Below are 15,438 nucleotides of genomic sequence, written 5' to 3'. Positions count from 1 at the left end.
AAAGCAAGAACTAATGAAACCTGCAATTAATAGAGTGGTGGAAATAATAAAGATCAGAGCAGAAATAAATGAAATAGAAACAAAAAATATTTTAAAAATCGACCAAATTAAGTGTTTATTTTTTGAAAAGATAAATTGACATTTAGCTGGATTAAATATGAAAAAAGAAGAACTAAATAAGAGATAAAAAAGATGACATTACAACTACAGAAATAAAAAGGACTATAGGAGTCTATAACAAACAATTATATGCCAAGAAATTGAATAACCCTGGAAGAAATGCATAAATTGCTGGATGCATACAACCTATCAAGATTGAATCATGAATAAATAGGAAGTCTGAATGGACCAATAATGAGTAGTAAAATTGAATCAGTAATAAAAAGCATCCAATCAAAGAAAAGCCCAAACTTGATTGCTTTACTGCTGAATTCTAACAAACATTTAAAGAGGAGCTAATACCAGTTCTAATCAAACAACTCCAAAAAAACTGAAGAGGCAGGAATTCTTCAAAACTCATTCTACCAGGCAAGCATTATTCTGTTATCAAACCCAGACAAGGATGCAACAAAAATAAAAATCAGGCCAGTTATGGGATACATATAACTCTGTGGAATGCTAAATTTGGATGTAGAGTTAGAATACCCAACTGTGCAACACTTTGATTACTTTCAGCTGACCTCCTTTGATTACACCAGTTTTATAAGCCCCTGAGTGTGTTGGTAGTGATGGTTGCAATTTTGACATGCTGGCTACGTGAAGCTGCTCACAATCACCCAGTCTTCATGTACTTTTGTGAATTATTTCTGGAAAGAAATGGATTCCTAGTTCTCAACTGTAATTTAACTGCAGAGTAATGTTGGATAATACATCAGCCTCAAGAAATTTTCCAGATTAAATTGTCTGAGTGAGAAGTATAAAAGCATTTCTGCAGGAACCACAACCTAATTGTATCACATTCTTGGCTTTTCAGTTTTCAGTTACATGTTAAATGTGTATTTGAAGAAAGAGCTTCTAGTTAAAGACTGTGGAGAAAAGACATTTTGTCTCCATTTCATTCACTCAGAAATTGCTAAAGAAATAAATTTAGTCAAAAGCTGGCTTATGTGGCAGCGTAGAAAAGTGGGGAAGGGTGAAGTTTCTCTTCACTTTCAATGAAAGAGGAAATGGCTGTGTTCCCATATCCTGAATTTGTCATAAACCTGCCAAATATATGGAATGTGGACTGGGATGAGAGAGACCATGCTTAGTACTGACCTATCTCCTCTGATCTTTAGCAGGAAATTGTAAAAGTAAATGTTATAGTCTTGAAAGAGCTAGCCAACTATTATTTGATTAAAGTGAAGTGAGCCAGAAAGATGGATGGGCAACCAGAGAATATAACAAAGATCTAAAGTAAAGGGGGAAAACATGATAGCAAATTGTTCTTATATCTGAGATCTAGCTCTTAGTTAAGGAAAAGTGCTAGAGGGAGGAGGAGAGTAAAGATGGAGTATTTCCAGATAACAACCAAGAGAACTTGTGGATTGAGGAACATCTACAATTTCTTAAGCAGAGAAAACTACAGAGACATTTTTCAGACGAAGAATAAAATAGAAAAAAAAAATACCAAACAAGCCAAATCAAAACGAAAAAATAGATTTTGTTAAAGACTGATTAAGACAATACCCTCATTAAAATTCAGAATTCTCAAGTGCTTCAACTTCATTCTATCTTTTCTCACAATAATTTTAAACAACAATGTTGAACTTATTAAAACAGAGTTATGAGAAGTAAATAGACCAGTTTGAGATACATTTCTAAAAAGGGCACAAATGACATACATTATAAGGAGAAAAACCAAGGAAAAGCAGACTAGTTAAGGGAAAAGTTTTCTATGTTAAGAAAATTACAAATCAAAGGAGCTCGTAAGAACTCAAAGAAGGTATATAATAATTCAAGGAAGAAATTGTAAAAAATAGATGGAGATTAAGACCAGACTGGTAGTGCTTGAAAATAAAATGAAAGAGAGAAAGAAAAATTTAGAAATATTGCAGAGATGATGGTACTGCCTCTGGTTGGAATGTAGAAAGAAGTAAAAAGCCTGTAGTCCCATTATAACAACAAGAAATCCTAGCTACAAGACACACACACACACACACACACACACACACACACACATACATGCACACACACTACACATACATATACACAAACACTTCTTTAAAGCCATCTAAGAGCTGTGAATATCAAGAAGAATAAAGGAGTCTATAGAAGTCTAAAGATTTCAGAAGAATTACCACTTTCTATTTTCCTATGTTAGGTAGAACTGGAGAATACTTCCATACTTTGGGGCAATTGCAGAGATTGTGGGCTGGGTAGGCACAGGAGCAAGTCTTTCATTGGTTGGAGAGAAACCAGTCAACTTTTGATGAAGTATAAGGATAGCATGCCAGATCTAAAACTGGAAGAGCCCCAAATGCAAAGTCAGTCCTCTCTGGACAGTAATTTTTTCACATGTAAATTTTGCCAAGTACATACTGGAAAAAAGTCTGAAAAAGAGAAACATTACACTCTTGAAATATCACAATTTTTAAGTCTCACTATCTTGCTTCTTATGGTCTTACAGCCTTACAGTCACAAATTGCTGTGGTCTGAGGTCTTAAAATATATCATTGGTTGGAGAGAAACCAATCTCATTTTGAAACATACTTACATAAATATATACATGTACTTTAGTAAGTATATATATTCTTATATAAGGATGTATATATAACTTTAATATATACATGTGTGTATATAAATCAATAGTTAAGTTGTTTAGTGGCATGATTACTCTGGATGGGGCCTTAGAATTTAAGCACCGAAAGTCTAATAACGTTTCTATTTTCTTTCAGCCTAGAATCCAATTTCCTGTGTTGCCACAGGACTGATATCTTTGATCTATTAAAATCTGCATTGGTATAGGTAGGTGGCAGCTATGGTTGGATTCTGTTCAAATATGTCTTTAATCACTTTGAATATAAGGCAAGGCTTTCTCTATAGGAGGACTTACGGGCAGAGCACCATCAAACTTCAATACTGAGTGTCTTTAAGACTAAGACCATGAGATCTCAATATTACAAGACTGAGACTGTAAGGCAGCATTGTGTTATGATTTTAATAACAAAAGACCATACACGCGCGTGCATGCACGCACGTGCGTGCGTGCACACACACACACACACACACACACACACTCCATAGCTGGATTTAGCAGACTTTAACTTATAGCTATATTTAAAAATTTATAGGTTAACCAACAGATAATTTTAAGAGATATTTGAACATATAAAATAGACCAAAATTGAAATTGAATTTAGAACTGAAAAATAAGGTATGTTTAAAATTTAAAAAATTGATAGATTTGCATTAGCTTGGATATTGCAGAAGACATTACAAGTAAGTTTAATAACATGTCAAAGTAAACTATTCAACATAAAGCACAAAGAGAAATAAATTGAAGAAATTGAACAAAGTCTCAGTGAGCTGAGGGAAGTTTCAAGTAGTCTCACATTTATATGATAGGAATATTGGATGGAAAATGAGAGAACAATATTTAAAGAGATAATGATTATATATCTTTAAAAATTTTAAGACAGGCCAGGTACAGTGGCTTGTGTCTGTAATCTCAGCACCCTGGGAGGCCCAGGCAAGACGACTGCTAGAGCCTAGGAGTTTGAGACCAGCTGGGGAACATAGGGAGAACCCATCTCTAGCCAGGCACATGGTGATGCACACCTGTGGCTCCAGCTACACAGAAGGGAGGGTTTTTGCATCTGGGAGGTCAATGCTTCAGTGAGTCATGATTGTGTTACTGCATTCCAGCCTGTGTGACAGAGCAATACTATGTCTCTCTCTCTCTTTCTCTCTCTCTCTCTCTCTCTCTCTCTCTCTCTCTCTCTATATATATATATATATATATATATATATATATATGAAAGGTGTAAACCCACAAAGCCAAGAAGGATGACCAACATAGCAAGATAATTACAAGGAAAAATATTTGTACATACTTCATGGTTAAAATGCTGACAACCACAGGTTTACAGAAAATTTTCAAGGTATTCAGAAAAATAAGATACTTTACATATAGGTTACCATGATAAGGATGATAGCTGTCTTTTCATCTGAAATAATGAATGCCAGAAGATAATGGGAGAATATCTTTTAAGTACTGAATGAAAAATAACTTACTTTTGACAAAATCCTTAAAAAGGAAGAAAAATAAAGAGTTTAGGACACATGAAACCCATGCTAATATATTGCCAATAGAACTGCCTTACAAAAGGTTTCTAAAGGAATTTTTTTTCAGGTTGAGGAGAAGTACTACCAGATAAAAACTTGAACCTAAAGAAGGGGAGATTATAGGCATCTGAAAATAGTCAACATGTGAGGGACATAAATAATTATGTTTTTAAAGTGTTCTATTTAAGAAAATTGATTATTTAAAGCAAAGTATTTGTCCATTCTCTCACTGCTATAAAGATTCTACCCAAGACTGGGTAATTTATGATGAAAAGAGGTTTAATTGACTCACAGTTCCACATGGTTAGGGAGGCCTAGAAAATTTACAGAAGGTGAAAGGGAACCAAGGGACATCTTACACAGCAGCAGGAGAGAAAGTAAGTAGGGGAAACTGCCACTTTTAAATCATCAAATCTTGTGAGAACTCCCTCACTATCGTGAGAACAGCTTGGGAGAAACTGCCCCATGATCCAATCACCTCCCACCAGGTCCCTCCCTCGACACATGAAGATTACAATTTGAGATGACATTTAGGTGGGGACACAGAGCCAACCAAATCATGCTGCCCCTGGCCTCTCCCAAATCTCATGTTCTTTTTACATTTCAAAACCAATCATGCCTTTCCAACAGTTCCCTGAAGTCTTAACTCCTTCCAGCTTTTACTCAGAAGTTTAAGTCTAAAATCTCATCTGAAAACAAGGCAAGTTCCTTTCACCTATGAGCCTGCAAAATCAAAAGCAAGTTAGTTACTTCCAAGAAACAATGAGGGTGCAGGCACTGGGTAAATGTTCCCATTTCAAATGGGAGAAATTGGCCAAAACAAAGAGGCCATAGGCCCTATGCAAATCTGAAACCCAACAGGGCACTCTTTGTTCTTTTCTTTTTTTTTTTTTAAGACGGGGTTTCACCATGTTGGTCAGGCTGGTCTTGAACTTCTGACTTCAGGTGATCCACCCACCTTGGCCTCCAAAGTGCTTGGATTACAGGCGTGAGCCACCACGCCCGGCCCCCAACAGGGCACTCTTAAAGCTCCAAAATCTCCTTTGACTCCATGTCTTACATCTAGGTCACACTGATGCAAGGGGTGAGCTTCCATGACCTTGGGCAGTTCCACCCCTGTGGCTCTTCAGGGTCCAGCCCCCATGGCTGCTTTCACAGGCTGGTGTTGAGTGCCTGCAGCTTTTCCAAGCACACAGTGCAAGCTGTTAATGGATCTACCATTCTGGATTCAGAAGAATGATGGCCCTTTTCTCACAGCACCACTAAGCAGTGCCTCAGTGGGGACTCTATGTGGGGACTCCAACTCCACATTTTCTTTCTACACTGCCTAGCAGAGATTCTCCATGAGGGCTCTGCCCCTGCAGCAGATTTCTGCCTAGATTCCAGGCATTTTCATACATTCTCTGAGATTTAGACAGAGGTTCTCCACAAAGCTCAGCTCTTGTCTTCTGCACACCTGGAGGCCCAACACACATGTGGAAGCTGCCAAGGCCTGGGGCTTGTAACCTCTGAAGCAATGGCCCAAGCTATACCTTGGCCCTTTTTAGCCATAGCTGGAGCTGGAGCAGCAGGGATGCAGGGCACCAAGTCCAAAGGCTGTACAGAGCAGCAGGGCTGTAGGCCCAGGCCATGAGATCATTTTTTTTTTTTTTCTCTTAGGCCTCTGGGCTTTATGGGAGGGGCTGCCATGAAGATTTCTGACATGCTCTGAAGACATTTTCCCCATTGTCTTGGCTAGTAGGATTTGACTCCTTGATAGTTAGGCAAATTTTTACAGCCAGCTTGAATTTCTCCCCAGAAAATGGTTTTTCTTTTCTACCCCATGATCAGGCTGCACATTTTACAAACTTCTATGCTCTGCTGCTTTTTTGAAAAAACGTTACAGTTTCAGAGAATCTCTGTAAATTCATATGATCTAATGCTTTCCAAATCAGCCAGGTCACATCTTGAATGCTTTGCTGCTTAGAAGTTTCTTCTGCTAGTTACCCTAAATCAACTCTCAAGTTCAAAGTTCCACAGATCTCTAGGACAGAAGCAAAATACCAGTAGCAAGAATGACCTTTATTTCAGTTCCCAATAAGTTTCTCATCTCCATCTGAGACCACCTCAGTCTGGACTTCATTATCCATATCACTATCAGCATTTTGGTCAAAACCAATCAACAGATCTCTAGGAAGTTCCAAACATTCCCACATCTTCCTGTTTTCTTCTGAGCCCTCCAAGCTGTTCCAGCCTCTGCTTTTTACCCAGTTCCAAAGTCATTTCCACATTTTTAGGTTACCTTTATAGCAGTACCCTACTTTGCCAGTACCAATTTTCTGTATTAGTCTGTTTTCACATTGCTGTAATGATACTACCTGAGACTTGATAATTTATGAAGAAAAGATGTTTAGTTAACGCACAGTTCTACGTGGCTGTGGAGCCCTCAGGAGACTTACAATCAAGGTGGAAGGTGAAGGGGAAGCAAGGAACATCCTACATGGCAGCAGGAGAAAGAGAGAGAGAGAGAGAGAGAGAGAGAGAGAGAGAGAGAGAGAGAGAGAGAGAGGAGCAAAAGCGAAAGCGAGAGCATGTGAACAGAGGAAACTGTCACTTTTAAACCATCAGATCTTGTGAGAACTCCCTCACTATCATGAGAACAGCATGGGGAAAACTGCCCCCATGACCCAGTCACCTCCTACTAGGTCCCTCCCTTGACACATGGGGATTACAATTCGAGATGAGATTTGAGTGGGGACACAGAGCCAAAACATATCAAGCAATAATTAAAAAAAATAAGATTTACATACTGAAGTAAAATATTTGACCACAATACCCCAGATAATAAAAAGTAAATAATGGAATTGTAAATAATGTTAACCAAGTGTATAATATTAACTCAAAGAAGACTATAATAAGGATACATATTATAATCCCCAGAGCAAAAATTAGACCATATAAATTAGCATAGCTAAAAAATTCAGTTGAAGGCTGGTGTAATGTTGCATGCCTGTAGTCCTAGCTACTCAGGAGGCCAAGAAAGAGGACTGCCCAAGTCCAGGAGTTAGAGACTACCTGGATGACAGAATGAGATCCTGTCTTTAAAAAAAAAAATAATAAAATAAATATTCATTTGAGAAAATAAAATACTATAAAAACTGAATACTCTGACTAAAACAAGACAGGAAATGAGTACAAAATTAAGAAATACGATGAGCAAGAAAATCAAATTGCAAATTGTAAGCTAAAACCTGACTATATAAATAATTATATTAAAGTAATAGATTCAAACCTGAAATTATAATATAGAGATAGACAAATTAAGAAAGTAAGATCACACTACATACTATTTAAATAAAGACTAGGCTGAGTGTGGTGGCTCATGCCTGTAATCCCAGGACTTTGGGAGGCTGAGGCAGGCGGATCACGAGGCTAGGAGTTTGAGGCTCACCAACATGGTGAAACCCCGTCTCTACTAAAAATACAAAAATTAGCCAATTATGGTGGCACACACCTGTAATCCCAGCTACTTAGGAGGCCGAGATAGGAGAATCACTTGAACCTGGAAGGCAGAGGTTACATTGAGCTGAGATCGCACCACTGCACTTCAGCCTGGGTGACAAGGTGAGACTCTGTCTCAAAAAAAAAAAAGTTGAACATCATTTTTGGGTGTGTTGTGAGTGTTTCTACAATAGATTAGCATTTGAATCAGTGAACTGAGTAAAGAAGGTTGCCCTCTCCAATGTGGGTAGGCAACCAATATGTTGATGGCCTAACTAGAACAAAGAGACAGAGGAAGGGAGAATTTGTTCTCTGCCTGACTGAGCTTGGACATTAGTCTTCTAGTGCCTTGGACTGTATTTATACCATCAGTGCATCTAGTCCTCAGGCCTTTGGACTTGGACTGGAACTTGAACTATTGGTTCTGTTGTTTCTCAGGCTTCAGACTCAGGCTGGAACTACACTGTCAGCTTTCTTGAGGCTTCAGCTTGCAGACACATATTACAAGACACATATTACAGCTTAGCCTCCATAATTCATAAGCCAATTCCTCCAATTACTCATAATTCACTCTCTCTCTCTATATATATAATTATATATATACAATCTAAAAATATATATAATATATAATTTTATATTATATATTTATATTTTAAATTTATATACATTTTATATAATATATACTTTTTGTATAAAAAATTTTGTATTTATAATCTGGGTCTTTTTAGCCTACTGTCATAAACTTTTACTATCATAAACTGGATACTTATAGACAATAGGAATTTATTGCTTGCAGTTCTGGAGGCTGGAAAGTCCAAGATCAAGGCACAGGCAGATTCAGTGTCTGGTGAGAGCCTGTCCATTAAGGTGTTTAAAGCAAAAGAGCAGTTCTTTTCTAAGAAATTTTTAGCTTACAATGTTGACCAACTGAATAAAAATTCAGCCACCTTAAAAATGATTATAATTTCTTTTTTCAGTTAAATCTTACCTGACTGAAGTAATGGAATTAAATATTATCCTGGAGATTCATCTCAATATTGCAGGTGGCATTAAGTGAATGATTAAATGGCTACTCTTGATTTCTCATTGTTCATTTCTGAAAAAGTTTTTCTGAGAAAAACTCTGACTTAGTTCTTTAGCAGGGATTATGTTATTATTCTACTGGGTTCTCTTGAAATCTTACAACCTGACTTTAAACTCTTCTGTTTTATTACATTTTTTTCCCCCTTCTTGGAAATACTTACCTTTAATCTTCAGGAGAGTCCTAGGAATATTCAATTAAAACCCTGCATAATGACTCTTTAGACAGTCACCGGGGGGTACGAATGTAGAAACCATGAGAACAGCTTATTTTAAAGTTGCCAAATAAACCTGAAAATCATAGAATGAGTGGATTGATACTGAATATAAGAGAATAGTGGAAATTTTGATTTTCCCTCAGAAATGATGTGCCTTAGGGAAAAATTGCTTGTGTTTTTGGAATAAACTTTTATAAAAACCAGAAGTGCTGTGAAGCAAGTCAGGGGATTTGGATTCCAGGGCTTGCACGCTCACTTACTAATTCTGTGGTTAGACATCTTCAATCCTTTATTTGTAAATAATTTATGAGGGTGTTTTGAGGAGTAAATAAGGATGTATAAGGAAATAACTTCAGAAATATATTAAAGGCCATCTGTCTATTTGTGTGATTCAATGCCTTTGATCTTGGAAGAAAAAGATTTTGAGGAGTTCATATAACTTTCAGGGAGTTTTTTCATATGTTCTTTCGGGCTTGCGGGTTAGGAGTAACTGAGTCAAAAGAGAAGCATCTCCATCTGATATAGTTTGAATGTTTGTCCCCATCCAATTCTCATGTTGAGATGTAATACCCAGTGTTGGAGATGGGGCCTGGTGGGAGGTGTTTGGATCATGGGGGTGGGTCCTTCCCGAATGATTTGGGTCATCTCCTTGGTGATAAGTGAATTCTTGCTCTGAATTCATATGAGGTCTGGCCTTTTAAAAATGTGTTGACACCCCTTCTCTTCTCACTCTCTGTCTCATGCTTCTGCTCCTGCAATGACACGCCTGCTCCACCTTTACCTTATGCTATGATCGAAAGCTTCCTGAGGTTGCCCGAGAAGCAGATGCTGGCATTATGCTTCCTCTATAGCCTGCAGAACTGTGAGCTAATTAAACCTCTTTTATTGTAAATTACCTAGTCTCTGATATTTCTTTATAGCAGTGCAAGAACAACCTAATATACCATCCTTTCAATCTTTTTTTATATTAATTTCTTAGTCTGTTTGGACTGGCATAACAAAAATATCAAATACTAGATGATTTATAAACAACACAAATTTCTTTATCATAGTTCTAGAGGCTGAGAACTCAAAGATCAAGAAACCTGTCTGGTGAGGGCCCACTTCCTGTACCTTAGAGAGCTATTTTCTCACTGTGTTTTCATATGGCTGAAGGGGCCAGGAAATTATCTGGAGTTTTTTTTATGAGTGCACTAATCCCATTCATAAGGGCTGTGTCCTTATGACCTTAACTCCTTAAAGGCCTCACCCCAAATATAAAACACTGGGGATTAGGTTTCAATTTATGAGTTAAGTCAGATAGTTGATAATTGTCTTGGATTTTTCTCTCTTATATCACCAGCTCTCTCTAATCTATCATTATGCTTTATCAACTGTACCTCTTAGATATCTCCAGAGTCTACTTGAAATGCTTCACCTCGACTTCCACCACCATGTTTAAGCTGTAACCACGTCTTATATCTAGTTTCACATCAGTCTGTTCTTCGCAGTTTCCGAATGATTTTAATAAACATTGGATTAGGTAACTCTTCTATTTAAAATTTTTTAATGCTCCTCCCTCCATCAAGACAGAATTTAAACTTCTTACTCTACTTACATGTTTCCTGATCTTGCTCTTGCTTCCTTTGTATCTTTACCTTTATTCTCCTCCTTGTTTTGTTCACCAGGCATTAGGAAACCACACAGGGTAGGTTGTTACAATGTTATGAAAAAAATCCATTGTGATGGGACCATGAGTAATAGAAATTGGAGGTCTTTTTTTTTTTAACCTCTTTTATATACATCTTGTTGAGAGAGTCCATTTATATTGCTCATATTCTGTAAACCAGAATGTCTTTATCTTCTGTTCAATAACCACAAAGCGCTAAAGGGTCCAAGATATTAAAAGAGATGACGGTGCAAGAAATGGAAACAAAGCCACATTGTAAAAATAATAAAAATAATCTCTTAGTGCAAATGTGTTCTCAAATCCAATCAGATAAAACTTAAGAGGTGTTGGAGACCTAAATATTGTTTATGAAGAAAGTGTTTTGGACTTGGGAATTTCTGTTTGACCTTACTTTTTAGGTAAGTTAAAAAAAAAAAAACAAAAAAACTAAATATGCCTCAGGACTGGAACTTCAAAAAATACTGATTTAAACTTTTTCTTCAGAGGGAAATGTCTTCGTCAATTAGTACAGATTGTTATTGATATTTCCAAGAAATTTTACAACTTTTTTTTTGGCAGTATACTCCAAAGTTTCAACATCAAGGCCAATAATTTTTTCTTCTGCCTAACCAAGCCCTGCCTCCCTTTTTCTAATTTTAGCACATTTCCTCTTATTGTTTCCTTGGTTAAGATGAAGAATAATTTGGTTTATTTTTTTACTCGCTATAACACTTTTCATTAAATTTCCTCATGGGCTTTTCTTTTCCAGAGTAAATGATCTCAGTGCCTTTATTCTTTCTCCAAATGATAGCTTTCTATTTTTCTCATTATATTTTATGTTTTTTGCCTTTCTGTATCCCATCTCAAATTTCTTCATATTCATGTAAACTGCAAAGATAAACACTGGACACACTATTCTATTAGGGTCAGGCCATTGCCAAAAAAGAAGTGGAAGGTTGCTTCCTAGCTCTTGACAAGTGACACTACTGTTATAGTGTCACTGGTATCATAATATATTCTGGTATCATAGTTATTCTCCCAACCCCCTTCCAATAACATTATCTTCAAAAGCATTTGTTCCATGTCTGTGTGTAGAGCCAGCTTTTAGAAGTATCAGAAAAAATTAACATACTCATCTGTTTCCATCAGACACTTGGTAGGAATAGACATCCAGTGTTGGAAGCCAGAGGGATACAAAGAAGGAAGATTGTAAAACCAAAGTTAAGATTTTCTCAGTGGACATTAGTGAGAAAGCAGGAGTCTAAGATGCTACTTTTGTCTAAAATTGCTGGAAATAAATACAAGGAGAGAGCAGTACAACCAAGGCAGGTTTACTTTACAACAAGCCTTTGATAATAGAATTCAATTCATTCTATGTATAGAGGGAAATGCACATGATGTTTCAATGCAAACTTGATGGCCCTCTCTTGGTCCAGAGTGGCTCAGTGTATTCCTTCTGTTTTGTTGCAAGATTGGGGGACTGACCCTAGTTTCTTTGTCTGCTCTGGCTGACACTACACTGTCCCATGGATATTTTTTCTCCCCTCAGGACTCTTCAGCTTGGTCTTTCTTTTTTGCCTCTAAAGACAAAACTACACAAGGCCTTTCTATGTTAAGGATATAATCACCCCTACTAAAAGGAAGTAAGGAAAAAGGGAGATTTTTTCAAAAGCAGGAGGAAGGTACATAGTTCACACAAAGTGGCCACTGAGATGAACTATATGCTACAAAATATTTTTTCCCCCAGCTTCATGGGTGTCAGGTATTCTAAACTTATTGAATCTGAAGTAATCAAGGCCAGGTCATGAAATAAAAATAGCACAGTAATGAACCCATCCCTAATGTCTCTGATGCTTCCCAATCAAGTTTACTCTGTTCCCTAAGTTTTTGTTTTAATTTCCTTAGTATTTCTCAATGCCTGTTTTGAGTATGTAGTTTGATATTGTGAGGACATAGTTTAAGGAACTGTCTTTTCTAAATTAATAAGCCACTTAGGATTCAGAAAAGATCCGGAAATTCTATACTCTGAATTTTGATGAAAATCATGGATTCTGATCATCGATATTAACTTGAGAAAATTCTCATTTTCCAAATAAATATGAAGTAAATAATAAAAAAAGAAATGGGCAGAGAGTGCTCATAGGCTGTAACATTTATTACAAGTAAGAAAAACAACTATTGTTATAAAGAATATATTTGGCTTATCCCTGGGAAATTAATCTTATTTTTCTTTTTTACTTTCCAAAAGTTCACAGACTGAGTCAGTTGGCATTTATATTTGTAATTTCTAGAAAGTAGGTCTTATCATGAAGAAGAGAAAATGATTTTCCTACATTTCCATACTTAGGACAGTTTGGATGCTACTTTAACATGTTAGTTTAAATTTAAAAAGTGATTCAGTGTTGTAACAAATATACTCAGTATAATCATATTTATAGTTTTCAGGAAATTAAAATGTAATTATTGCCCTTTAGAAGATATTAGTTGCTGTGCTGTGAAATATTATCTAAAACTTCAGTGGTATCAGTACTGATATGGGCATTGGTGAACAGTGAGGGAGTGATAGAAGAGCAGATGATTATGAGATGAAGAGTTGACAGAGAAGCCCGTCCTGTGTTGGATGATGTAGCTGGGTATAATGTATGTATTTGCTCTTAAAGTCAGCTCAGGGATTCCCTAGGCTTCTCTATGATAGAGCAAATGAGGGGTTAATGCCTAGAAACAGGGTCTTTTGAAGACCCTGAACACCAGGAGCAGTACTGGTATCCAAGCTTATTGGATTCAAAATATTTGGGGCAAGTTGACAGAAACTCCATCTCTTATAGCTGGCCTGAATTTTCTTTTGTAAAAGTTGAAAATAATCATTAAATAAATATTCTAGTCTCAGCCAATATGATTTATTAAGTCCTTCAGTTAAGGGTATTTTGGAAGATAGATTAAATGGCTCCTCAAACACCAATATGCCTAGCATGCAATGCTGCTTCCAAGGCTCTCTTGAGCACCCTGCTAAGTTCAATACCTGTCCCTAATTTTCAAGTCCGAGGAAGATATTTTCAGTTCTAGTCTTAACTTTCCGGAGACATTTGACACAATTGACTGCTCCTTGTTTTGACATCCCAGAAGCTACTGTATTTTGGTCTCTTTGCTCACCAACTGTCATTCTTGTCTCCACCAGATTCTCTTATTCTGTTATCTCCTCAGATTTGGTGTTTTTCATAATCTGTTCTTGGTCTTTTCCTTTTCTTACTGCATAATGGACTATTATCCATTTCCATGATTTTAACCCATCACTACACATTGATGGTTCCCCTGTCATTCTCTCTTCTCTAGGAGTCTCTTGATCAACACTTCTACTCAATTCTCTATTCATTTCCCCAAACCTGAAAGCTTTTCTCCCATATTCAATTAGTCTTCAGAAAATAATAATTGTTTTTATTTCTCAAGTTTGTACTCTCTGCTGTGTTTACTTCTCACTGGGGTTAGTTCAGGTCTTCATCTTTTTTAATGTTTTAGTTTCTTTATTATTTCAATAACATTCAAACTCAACTACATTATATTTGCTTCTTGGTCTCTCTACGTTCTAAGACAAACAAAGACTGTGCCTTTTTCGTCCCCCGTATTCCTAGTGCCTAATAGTATCTGCTACATAGTAGGTGTTCTATAAATGCTTATTGACTGAATAGTTCATTGTATCTGGATGTTCACCTTCCTTGGGGGACACTGGTTTGCCTCTCTCCCTATACATAAGACTTCAGTGTTATTGTAGCCGGTTCCTTTACCCCTTCTTTATGCCTGAGAATTAGGCTCATGACCACTGAAGTGTCAATTTCCCATAAGCGTAACAGTTCAGCTAGTGCTACCTAAAAGCACGTTTGGCCCGCAGTGAGCATCTTGTTGTAAATGATCAGTTTTGAAAGGTTCCTCTGGGAATCTAATTAATCTCTGTGAGTAGGGACATCTTGCACTGCTGCTTTCCAAGAAGCTGCCAGATGGCTCACAGAAAAGCTTCATTATTTAAAATCTTTTCAGAGGCATCCAGGGAAAATGTTGTGGGCAAATATTCAAACAAGATCAGTAAGTGAAGCAGTGGCTAGGGGAAGGATATCATTTAACTTACCTGTCCCCAGCTGATGCTTACACTTGCTTCTGAGCTGAGAGAAGTCTGATTTACTGACTCACAGTTCCTGCACAGTGATTGTTAATCCTTAAGAGCCACCTCCAGTGAGCAGGCTGCAAACAAATCCTTTAACAAAACCTTTAAAAGATGTCTTTGAGATGAGATTAAATTGCTAATATGATTTTTGTTAAAGACTAATATATGGTAACAAAGTGGCTCTCAAATATGAAAAAGCTTTGGGTGATAAATGCTCAGTACAAGCGAGCTCACAAAAAGAATGTACAATAGTGAATGGACTTATTTGGAGAAGAAAGGGTCTAGTATTTGCTCCCCTAAGGTTTTCATTGTTTCTTCTTCAGTCTTTAACGTGACCACATCAAAAGGGCTTGAGATATTAGGAAGAATTGGAAGCAAGACAAATTCTATTCCATGAACAGAAGTTTCTAAGAATTTTCCTGGTCCTGGGTAGATCAAACTACACCAGTAAAATTCAGGCTCTTCCAAATATGTTGCTGGATTACACCAGAGATCGATGGCTAAATGTTTAGAGACCTATTTTCAGGACTGTGGGAAAGGACGAATACTTGCATTTCTTTATACTTTTCTCAAACCAATGGAATTAAGACCAT

At 36.9% G+C, this 15,438-nt stretch overlaps 1 protein-coding gene across 13 annotated transcripts in view; it reads left to right on the top strand.

Moving 5' to 3' along the window:
- Positions 1 to 15,438, top strand: part of CHODL (chondrolectin) — a 371,149-nt gene that overhangs the window by 88,547 nt on the left and 267,164 nt on the right. The window lies entirely within an intron of this gene.

Source organism: Saimiri boliviensis, chromosome 18, assembly GCF_048565385.1.
Source record: "Saimiri boliviensis isolate mSaiBol1 chromosome 18, mSaiBol1.pri, whole genome shotgun sequence".
Lineage (NCBI taxonomy): Eukaryota > Metazoa > Chordata > Mammalia > Primates > Cebidae > Saimiri > Saimiri boliviensis.
This window is presented reverse-complemented; position numbering and strand designations above follow the sequence as displayed.